The sequence below is a fragment of the Aotus nancymaae genome, unplaced genomic scaffold (genome assembly GCF_030222135.1).
Source record: "Aotus nancymaae isolate 86718 unplaced genomic scaffold, 86718_ANA_hifiasm-v0.15.2.pri h1tg000008l, whole genome shotgun sequence".
Lineage (NCBI taxonomy): Eukaryota > Metazoa > Chordata > Mammalia > Primates > Aotidae > Aotus > Aotus nancymaae.
In genome coordinates this window covers 60,997,701-61,009,770 of record NW_026988419.1, presented here as the reverse complement: position 1 = coordinate 61,009,770, position 12,070 = coordinate 60,997,701, and the positions used below count along the sequence as shown (strand labels likewise).

The 12,070-nt window shown below is 42.5% G+C and overlaps 1 pseudogene; it reads left to right on the top strand.

Moving 5' to 3' along the window:
* The first annotated feature begins 11,235 nt into the window (after positions 1-11,235).
* On the top strand, positions 11,236-11,346 carry LOC135273765 (small nucleolar RNA U13; annotated as a pseudogene).
* Positions 11,347-12,070: the final 724 nt, after the last annotated feature.

The window sequence follows — 12,070 nt, the reverse complement described above, 5'->3', positions numbered from 1 at the left end:
ACTGCACTCCAGCCTGGGTGGCAGAGTGAGACCCTGTCTCAAAAAAAAAAAAAAAAGTTATTGAACACCAAATAGCCCTATATTACGGTAAACCGGTAAACCTTGATTCAGTAGACCAGCATTTTTCAATGGATGCCCCCTGCATGTCAGTTTCAGGCCACATTAATACTATACAACTTGAAGATCAGGGCACCCTGAATATACAGTGATCCCACATATTTCAAGGGAAAAGTTCCTCAAAAAAAAAAGTTGCAGTTTTGGGAATTTTTTTTAGCCAACTTGAGAACATAAGTGTTTAGGATATAGATAAGAGTTAAATGTCAGTGTATAGGATTGGATTTATTCATTTACTTACACATAAAAGTTTAAATCACACACATGAAATAATACATTGATTTTGAAATAATTTTTTTTCTACTCTGACATGCTATGAAGTAATTTTATTTAAACTCTTACCTGAGTTTTTCAATATCTTAGTCAGAAAGAAGAGATGCACCTTAGGGCATCTAACATGTCATTTTTATTTACATACAGTATTTTTTGAATCCATGTGTGAGCTATCACCAGACATTTAATACTAAGCCATAATTTGATAAATTCAGAGTTTTAAAGATGTATCCTGTAGGTATAGATTTGTGATCTCTTCAACATATTCACTAACTGTATTGCTTGTCATTGCTGATTTACACCAGCACCATCAGTAGTCACATGGGGAGGTCAGGCCCTGCATCAATCAGTAAGGGTCTAGCTACAGCCCCTGGTTAGTTTAAGCAAGAGATCTGCAACAGGGTGTCATATAACTTCCAGAATCACTGAACTGGAGGTAGTAGGGGAGGGTTTGGCAAGAAACAGACTCTAGACAGCTTCCAGTAATAATTCCCAAGTCACACCAGAGAACAAAAAGCCCCAAGCCAAATCTGGCTCTGCTGCTATGGTGACCCCATGTGAAATGGTGCCACCTCTGCTACAATCAAGAAGTTGCCAGTCAAGTTTGCAGGTGCTGCATATCACCTCTGCTACCAATCACAAACAAAAATCAATGCTTCCTTCCAAAGGCAAGATTTATATAAGCAAGTGCATCTGAGTGTCAGAACCTAAAGTATATACAAAATTCTCACTGCAAGAGGATCTGGAAAAGATTGTTTTTAGCTTTCCAGATTCTTCAATATAATAAGACAGATTCTTTTATATGTGTGTGTGTGTATATATATATATATATATATATAAGTAGAGACTGGGTCTCACTATATTGCCCAGGATTGTAGGGCTGTTGGGCCCCACAGGGTTGTGGGGTGTCCCTTATGCTGTGCCGAAGGGCAGGATCTGACAAGTAAAGAGACAGGACACTGAAGAACTGGAGAAGAGCATCTGGACTCAAGGGGCCACACCACCTATGAGTGGGGACAGGCGAGGCCCCGAATGCCCAGAAGTGTCTGTATTTATTAGGTACAAGCAGGGGTAAGGGTCATAAGTGAGGTCGTCATCTATAGGCTTAGTGATAGGGCATATATAATCACATGAGTCACAAGCAGGGGGGCCATCCCATTATGTCACCTGGGCAGAGAGGTGGGCCGTGCGCAGTAGGGGGCCATGCTGTGTGCAGTGGTAGAGTGTTGTGTACAGAAAAGTGGTCCACCCCTATTAGGTCACCAAGGCAGGGAGGTAGGCTTTGTGCAAGGAGGTGGGCTATGTGCAACAGGTGTCATGCGCACCACTTCTTATCTGGGGGCTGGAGACTTCAAAGGGTTTCTAATAGATACTGTAAGCCAATGCAGTGGGAGCTAACAGACTTGTGTCTTCTCTTAAGATATTTATGGGAGGATGATTTGAGCTAGCACAGAAGTGAGAAAAGACTGACAGGTGGTACAGCCACCGTGACTGGTCATACCAGAGGGGTTCTTCTCCCTCAGTTATTTGCAGGATCTCAGGCCTGAGGCCTACTGTCCACAGGAACTGGATGCAAGGTACTACAACTCCTTTATCAGGAGGAGAGGCACTTGCTCTAAGCCTGCCATACAGCATATGCCCTTTCAGGCAGGGACTCCACCGCCTGGGTCTTTGGTTCTTGTCCTGGTCTGGCTGTTTTCCCATGTACTGCTTCTGTTCTGTGACTGCTCTAGGCATTCCTCCTACTACAAACCACTATATGGTTATATGGAAGGATTCTATAAATCAGCACTAAACGTGTCAGTACAGCTCCTACTACAATACCTATATGATTATATAGAAAGATAATATGGAACTAAGTATGATTATATATATAAGTTAGATATAGTAAGCAGTATGTTATTACATGATTATATAGAAAGATTATATTGGACTAAGTATGATTTTATATATAAGCTAGATATAAGTAAGAAGTGAGTTATACTTCAGGCACTAATTGTGCCTGGGGTCTGCACAGTTCTCCTTCCTTGGTGCCCCTGGGGGGTGTTACCCACAAAGGCTGGTCTCAAACTCCTGGCCTCAAGCATCCTCCCACCTTGGCCTCCCAAAGTGCTGGGATAACAGGTATGAGCCACAGTGCCTGGCCTAAGACAGCTGAAGAAAGCTAGACTACATGGTGAGTAAGGTAGTCCACCCCAACTGCCTCATACTTGCAGGAATAGTTATGAATTTTGTGCTAAATGTATCTTCCCCCTCCTTTTTGTAAACCAATTCCATCAGATAACCTTTATCATCAACTAAAACTAGTATTGACTGAAGCAGTTTCAGTATTGTGCTTTTCCCATACAGTACCTTAGTTGTCTGAAAGTAGTAATCCAGAAAATGCCCTGAAATAGGAGACCTTGGAAGCCCTTGAATATTAGGACACTCCATCTTTTCTGAGAGATAATTTGGAAGGAAAAAAAAAAATCTTGCCTCATACAGTAGTTATTCCATGAAAAGGTGTATTTTTTTTAAATATCTTTATGGGCAAGTGTGTCTGTTTCATAGGGTTGCCTAACAAATTGCCATAAAATGGGTGATTTAAAACAACAGAAATGTGTCCCTCAGGGTCTGGAGGCCAGAAGCCTGAAATCAAGGTATTAGTAGGGCTCATTTCCTTCTAGGGGCCTGGCTTCCAGCTTCTGGTGGCTGTCAATATTCCATGGCTGCCTTGGCTTACGGCCCCACCACTCCAACTTCAGCTTCTGCCTTATAGTTTCTCTCTTTTCTCTGCCTGTCTTCTCCTCTTCTGTCTCAGATTTCTCCTGCCTTTCTCTTCAATGGACACTTGTCACTGGATTTAGGGCCCACTTGAATAATACAGAATGATCTCAAGATCTTTCACTTAATTACATATGCAGAGATTCTTTCACCAAATGAGGTAACAGCCACAAGTTCCAGGGATTTGACATGGGTGTATTTAGATGGGACCACCATTCAACCTGCTATAGCAAGGAAGTTTAGGAAACGCTGGGCTAAATGAATTAAATTGGTTTTGGTTTCTTGGCTGCAGGACTTTGCAAAGCCTTTAACATACTAAATGTGCATTGTGAATCTCCAAGAGTGAGATACGCTATTCAGTGATTCCCAAATTTATTCAACCATGAAATCCTATTTGCAGAAGCAATATTCCACAGAACACACTCTGGCATAGACTTATAATTTACCTGCTGCACAAGTCCTCAGAAAGAATGTCAAAAAGTATCAGAGAAGCCAAAAATAAGTGACTAAACAGTCGAAGGTCCTCAAGGGTTCGGTAAGAGTAACTATTCTAAGCTGTAACCATGCAACACTGCTAAAGATCGTCACAGCCATAAAGCTATAACATGAAATAAATATTTATGTCCAGTTACTACACTGCTTCCTGTATTTGTCCATTTTCACACAGCTGATAAAGACATACCCAATCTTGGGAAGAAAAATAGATTTAATAGGATTTACTGTTCCACATGGCTGGAGAGACCTCAGAATCAAGAGCAGGAGGTGAAAAGCCATTCTTTTTTTTTTTTTTTTTTGAGACCGAGTTTTGCTCTTGTTGCCCAGGCTGGAGTGCAATGGCCTGATCTCAGCTCGCTGCAACCTCTGCCTCCCAGATTCAAGCAATTCTCCTGCCTCAGCCTCCCGAGTACCTGTGATTACAGGCATGTGCCACCACACCCAGCTAATTTTTTTGTATTTTTAGTAGAGACAGGGCTTCTCCACATTGGTCAGGCTGGTCTTGAACTCCTGACTTCAGGTGATCTGCCCACCTCAGATCGCCTGAGTGCTGGGATTATAGGCATGAGCCACCATGCCCAGCTGAAAGGCACTTCTTACATGGCAGTGGCAAAAGAAAAATGAGGAAGAAGCAAAAGAGGAAACCCCTGATATACCCATCAGATTTCATGAGACTTATTCACTATCACGACAATGGCATGGGAAAAATTGGCCCCTATGATTCAATTACCTCCCCCTGGGTCCCTCCCACAACATGTGAGAATTCTGGGAGATAAAATTCAAGTTAAGATTTGGGTGGGGACATAGCCAAACCATGTCATTCCACCCTTGACCCCTCCAAATCTCATGTCCTCACATTGTAAAACCAATCATGCCTTCCAACAGTCCCCCAAAGTCTTAACTCATTTCAGCATTAACTCAAAAGTCGACAGTCCAAAATCTCATCTGAGACAAGGCAAGTCCCTTCCACCTATGAGCCTGTAAAATCAAAAGCAAGCTAGTTACTTCCCAGATACAATGAGGGAACAGGTATTGGGTAAATACAGCCATTCCAAATAGGAGAAATTGGCCAAAACAAACAGGGCCAATGCAAGTCCAAAATCCAGTGGGGCAGTCACATTTTAAAGCTCCAATATCGACTCCAGGTCTCACATCCAGGTTATGCTGACGCAAGAGGTGGGTTCCCATGGTCTTGGGCAGCTCCACCCCTGTGGGCCTCCCTCCCAGCTGCTTCCACAAGCTGGCCTTGAATGTCTGCAGCTTTTTCAGGTGCACGGTGCAAGCTGTCTGTGGATCTACTTTTCTGGGTTCTGGAGGATGGCGGCCCTCTTTTCACAGCTCCACTAGGCAGTGCCCCAGTAGGGACTCTGTGTGGGGGCTCCGCCTTAAAATCAGGGAGGAACTGGAGCCTGGGGGCTGGCAGCCAGCCCCATGGATCAAAGGGAGAACTTGTGGTGCTTTTCCCTGGGCCCACCCATGGCTGCCCATGGACCAATCAGAATGCACTTCCTCCCCTCTGAGGCCCGTAAAAAACTCCCAGACTCAGTTAGACTCAAGCAGAAGATGGAGAGAGGAGGGAGAGAGGATGGAAAGATGACAGGGAGATGACAGAAAGCGACAGAACAACGTGCTGCAGAGAAAAAAATACCCTTTCTGCTGAGAGCGGAAGAGAGGATGAGACACCCTGGCTACAGAGAGGAGTTGCCCACTGTGAGTCTCCTCTGAGCTGTTCTATTGCTCAATAAAGATCCTCTTCACCTAGTTCCCCCTCCACTTGTCTGCATACCTCATTCTTCCTGGACACAGGACAAGAACCCAGGAACTGCTGAATGGGGAGACTAAAAGAGCTATAATACAAACGGCTGAAACACACCCATTGCTCACCACATTGTGGGAAGGAAGGAAGAGAGAAGGAGAGAAGTACTGCAGCCCTCCAGGAGGCCCAGACCTGGGAGCTCCCCAAGCCAACGCTATGACTCCCCATTTGGGCCCCAGTAGTTCCTGGAGTCTCCAATCTTCCGGGCACCACCACATTCCCTAGTGCCAGCCGTGAAAACTGCTTGTGGTGCACTTGGTCCAGCTGCAGCCTCATGGTGAGCTGGCACCCATGCCAGCACCTGGAGCTGCCTGACCCACTGCAGCAGCCAGCATGCCCAGCATGCCTGACTGTGCACAGTGGCTGAATCCCATGCTTGCTCACTCACACACCCCTCGCCACTCTGCTCCAGTCTTTTTGGAAGCATGAGATCCAGGCCAGTAAAGCAAGCTGAGCACAGCCTGCTGAATGCAGCCTGCCAGGACGAGTGAGCTTATCAGCCCCAAGCAAAATTCAGGCAAAGGTGCCACTAGCCACAGAGGTTTCCAGCCAGAAAAGAAACACCACACCCCCGTCCCCACCCACCAAGGATTCCATAACACTGGGAGCAGGGGGACATGGGAAACAACTGCTTAATGGGTTTCCTTTTGGGATGATGAAGATATTTTGGAATTAGATAGAGTTGGTGGTTGCATGTTTTGAATGTGCTAAATGTCACTGAATTGTTCACTAAAGAGTTGTCAATTTTGTTGTGTGAAGTTCACTTCAGTCTTTAAAAAACAGTACAGCAATATGAGCAAACTTGGGATTAAAATGTAATAAGTGATGCCCAGAAAACTTGTTCCAGAATAATTTTTAAAATATATCACTCATTGTGTAGCTATATCAATCCTGAGGAAGAAGAACAAATCTGAATCCATCATGCTTCCTGATTTCAAAATATATTATGAAGCTACAGTAATCAAAACAGTATGGTACAGACATAAACAGACATATACTCAATGGCACGAAAAGAGAACCCAGAAATAAATCCACACATATCAGTCACTTGATCTTCAATAAGGGTACCAAGAATACACAATAGGGAAAGGACAGTCTCTTCAACAAAGAGTGTGGGGAAAATTGGATATCCACAGACAAAAAAAAAAAAGAAAGAAATTGGACCCTTATCTTATATCATACACAAAAATCAACTCAAAATGGTTTAAAGACTTAAATGTAAGACCTGAAACTATAAAATCCCAGAAGAAAACATAGGGAAAAACTTCATGACATTGATGTGAGCAAAGATTTCATGAATATGATACCAAAAGCACAGGTGACAAAACCAAAAATAAACAAGTGGGATTAAATTGCCTAAGAAGCTTTTGCACTGCAAAGAAAAAAATCAATGGAGTCAAAAGATAACCTATGCAGTGGTAAATAACATTTGCAAGCAATAGTACTAGTAAGGGGTTAATCTCCAAAATATATAAGGAACTCTTACAACTTAATAACACAAAAATTAATAATCCAATTTAAAAATAGGCTAAGAACTTGAATAGACATTTCTCCAAAGAAGGTATACAAATGACCAACAGGCATATGAAAAAGTGCTCATTGTCACTGAGGTCTGGGGTGCATGAGTAAGGTCATGAGTAGAGTAATGGGGGGCAGATTATAGCTGCTGTGAGGCCAGTGTCTAGGTCACCAAATCATCAGGGAAATGCAAGTCAAAACCACAATGAGATATCATGTCACACCTATCAGAATAGCCATTATATATATATATATAAAAGACAACTGTTGGCAAGGGTGTGGAGAAATTGGAATCCTTGAACACTGTTAGTGAAAATGAAAAGTGATGTAGCCACTGCTGAGGTGGCAGGATCACTTGAGCTCAGGAGATCAAGGCTAGCTTGGGCAATATAACAAGAACCCATCTCTAAATAAATAAATAAAATGGTGCAGCCACTATGGAAAACAGTATGGAGCTTTCTCAAAAATCTAGAAATAGAACTACCAGACGATCCAGCAATCCATTTCTGGTTATGTATCTGAAAAAATTGAGATCAGAATCTCAAAGACATATTAGCACTCTTATGTTCATTACAGCACTAGTCACAATAGCCAACAACCAAACCACCTTAATGTTCATCAACAGATGAATGGATACAGAAACTGTGGTATATATAAACAATGTAGTACTATTCTGCTTCAAAACAAGAGAAGAATTCTGCAATGTCTGACAACTGGATGTACTTTGCCATTATGCTAAGTGAAATAAGCCAGACACAGGAAGATAAATATTGCATGATTCCACTTAAATGAGATAATCTAAAATAGTCAAATTCGTAATATAAAAGATTAGAATGGTGGTTACCAGGGGCTGTAGGGAAGAGAAAATGAGGACGTATTAATCAATAGGCAAAAAGTTCAGTTAAGTAAGATGAATAAGCTCTAGAGATCTACTGTACTGCATGGTACCAATAACCAACAATTACACGTTGTACATTTCTTAAACGTGTGTTAGGAGGATATATCTCATGTTAAAAGTTCTTACCACAATAAAATTATATAAATATATGTTATTATAACCATTATTTTATCTTTGATAAAAGATCATAAAAACTAAGAACTATATCTGAGACTAGTCTACAGCTATTATTTTAAACATTATCTATTAAAAACTTTCACCTAAAAAAAAACTTTTAAAAAAGCAACAACAAAGTTGAATGAGCTCCTGTAAATTGACCTCAATATGCCATGTGGGCCTCCACTTCCGGCTTCAAAAGCAAAGTGCAATAGGATGTCAGCTCCATGAGAGCACAGCCCTTGTCTATGTTGTTCCCCGTATATCTTCACTGCCCCCGTGCAGTGCCTGGTGCACAGCGATAATTGTTTATTAAGCTTCCCTGAGAGATCTGGATGCTGTAACCCAGGAGACAAGCAGTTACCACAGCCAGAGTCAGACCCTTGGGTTCAGGCACATGGGCTGGGCTGAAAGAGACAGGCGAGGCAGTGGCCTGCATGAGCTGGGACTTTCACACTAGCACCTCCGAGAGGCACCACTCCATCAGCTTCATCAGATAGATGCTACAGGGCTTGGCAGATGAGAGGTCCCAAAGGAAGACATGCACTTGAGCCTTCCCTGTGTCTGTCTGTCCTGGGCATACCCCCTTCCTGACCACAGGGAGCTACACGTCTGCCCATCCACTTGCCATTCTCTTATTTATGGGCTATTTACCCTTCTCTAGCGACAAGCTCTGCTTCCCTCCACGATCACCAAATTTGGCAACTGGCCTTTGGACTGGCTCCTCAAGTCACACCCAGCTCAGGTTTCAGGAGGACCCCTTTGATTTAGTGACTTAGACGGTGGCCTTGCCCAGCTCAAATCTGGCCCCATGATTCCATTCCTGTCTTACTCACAGACCCTCAGCCCTCAGATACCCCTCACCTGGAGTAATCACTCCAAAAAGCATGAACAGCACTCAGTCCCCATCCATTTGTGCCACAGAGTAAAGTAGAATAATATTCAGCCTTATTATCAAAGAAGCACAAATTAAAAATGTAGTATTAGGTAAACAGCCAGAACGGAGAGTGAGGTCACACAGGTTGAATCCCGCTGAGTGGGCAACAGATAATGATCTTTCTGTTCTGCAGACAGGCATGCTGTTCCCTGCTTTCTTCCTCTAAATTCCCCTCTATTCCCTCTCTCAGTCATCCCCAGATCTCTTATCTCCTGTTGTCCTCTCAGTGTGTCTCCCAGTGTCTTCCATACCTCTTTCTTCTATTTCCCTTTTATCCTTATCTAACCAGCATAGAAAACTGATTACAACAGTGTAAATATTTCCTATGTCTGATACTTTTTTCCATCCAATTTGGAATTATAAGGAGAGCATTCATCACAATTTTAAGGATAGACTTTCTACAAAATTCATACTTCAGTTAAGCACTCCTCAAATGTTTAACTCCTAGATTATGGTTTTTATGGGTTGGATCGTATCCCCCAAAGAAATATGTTGAAATCTTTACCCCAGTACCTGTGAAAGTGACATTAGTTGGAAATAGGGTCTGTACAGGTGTAATCATGCTTTACAATTAGTTCATAATGGAATAATCTGAGTCCTTACTATAATATAACTGGTATCCTCATAAGAAAGGAGAAACACAAGGACATAGACACACAGGAAAAAGACAGCCATGTGACAATGGCAGCAGACACTGGAGTGATGCATTTCTAATCCAGAGAATGCTCAGCATCGCCAGCAAACACCAGAAACTAGACGGGACAAGGAAGGATTCTCCACTGCAGGTTTTAGAGGGCGCCGACACCTAGATTTTGGACTCTAGCCTCCAGAACTGTCAGATAAGAATCTATGATTTTAAGCCACCCAATTTGTGGTATTTTGTAACAGCAGTACTAAGAAAGCCTCTGACACGTCTTAAAAAAAAAAAAAAATTCTTGGGGCTTCTTTGAGAGTTCTTTCTTTCCTTTTCTTTTCTTTTCTTTTTTGAGATCGAGTCTTGCTCTGTTACCTAGACTGGAATGCAGTGGCATGATCTTGTCTCACTGCAACCTCTGTCTCCTGGGTTCAAGCAATTCCCTGCCTCAGGCTCCCCAGCAGCTGAGATTACAGGTGCCCACCACCACGTCTGGCTAATTTTTGTATTTTTACTAGAGACATGTTGGCCAGGCTGGTCTTGAACTCCTGACCTCAGGTGATCCACCCACCTCAGCCTCCCAAAGTGCTGGGATTACAGGTGTGAGCCACCACACCCAGCCAAGAATTCTTATTACTGACATTGGTTATTCATTCCTGATTTATCTAATTCTGAGATCAGAGAAGTTGATTATTTATATATCTCAGAAAAAAATGTAACTAAAATTTGTTGTTAAGTTGATTTTATTTTAACATGAATGTGCCCCAGTTACAATGCACTAACACCTGAGCCATGGTTTATAAATGTCAGTCCCTCTAAGAATCCTTTGATGAAATCCTCATTCCAGATCTGGGATGGAGAATAAGTGAGCCTGGGACATTTTGTTGGACCAGAAAAAAAAGAAGTGCTCAAAAACCAACCAAGATATGTTAAAAGCTTACAGGATCCAGCTTGAAAGAGCTCCTACTACCCAAACTTGGAAGGACTAGAGCAGCAAACAGAATAAAATAATAATGATAGTAATGGATGATAACACAATGAATTGCTTAAAAAATCCACAGTCCATAATGATACTCAAAAGAGAGAGGAAGAATGAGAAATCTTCTTATATAAATGTCAACTAATAAATGTGAAAGGAATGACAGGATGAGAAAATGACCATTTTGAGATCACATTTCACATCACATCAGAGCTGTGGAATTTCCTCTATTCTAGGGAGAGCATTATGAAGATAAAGTTGGTTTAGGCTGGTGGAAGCCATGGATGTAGAACCCATGGATATGGAGGGTTGACTGTATAAACAATTATTTTATCGTGTTTTCCTATGAAGATGAAACACAGAAGGAACTGACTTGTCAAAGGACACACAATGAGTAGCGGCAGAACTGGAATCAGAATCCAAGACCCCACTGCACCACCCAGCACATGACGGCTCTCTCCATGGACAGACTCCTCTCTACCTCCTACTTCCCTGCCCTGTGCTGTGGGAAATAGATGAATTGCAGTTGTCCCCAAATTTTTTGGCACCAGGGACCAGTTTCAGGGAAGACAATTTTTCCACAGATCAAGGGAGGACAGAGAGGGGCGAGGATGGTTTCAGGATGATTTCAGCACATTACATTTATCATTAGATTCTCATAAGGATTGTGCAACCTGAGCAGGATGATTGGGTGTTCATGAGCATGTGTGAGATCTGCCACCCTTAAACCCTGTTACGATGTCAGCACATTACCCATCTAACCTGAAAAAAAAAAAGAAGAAGAAGAAAAAAAAAAGGAGTGCATAACCTCGATCCATCGAATGCACAGTTCACAACAGGGTCGGCGCTCTACAGGGTCTGCGCTCTAAGAAAATCTAATGCCACTGTTGATCTAACAGGAGGCAGAGCTCAGGCAGTCAACTCCTGCTGTGCAGCCCAGTTCCTAACAGGCCACAGACCAGTACCATGGGGACCCCAGGTCTAGTGAACTCCAAGAAGGACACTGGAAGAAGGAAATGGAGAAATGAGCAAACTTCAGAATAGTATCAACAAGCCATGGAGTTAGATAATGTGAAAGTCTACTGGTAAGTCTAAGGGATCTCCCTAGATGTATTTAGGAATAACCAAATCATTGTAAGGAAAGCTGTAAAGTGGCAAATTGGACTGAGAAAAATCTGCCAAAATGCAGAAAGAGGATAGTATAAATCCAACTGCAAACAGAAAAACGGATTATTCTGGAATGTAGATTCCTGGTTTCAAGTATTCCAACAAACTTTGTTTCCTGACTTGGGGTTTGGAAATACAGTCCCTCTAAGCTTAGATGGAGTTGAATGCAGCACGAGGACTGAACAGTGAGTTTCTAAAAGAAAGAGGGCACAAAAAAAAAGAGGCACAAACAGGCTGATCCAATGAAGGAGCCAAACACCAGATTTTGCCTTGACCTCTAGGAAACTTGTGAAACCACTGCCTTCTCTTTCCTCTAATTC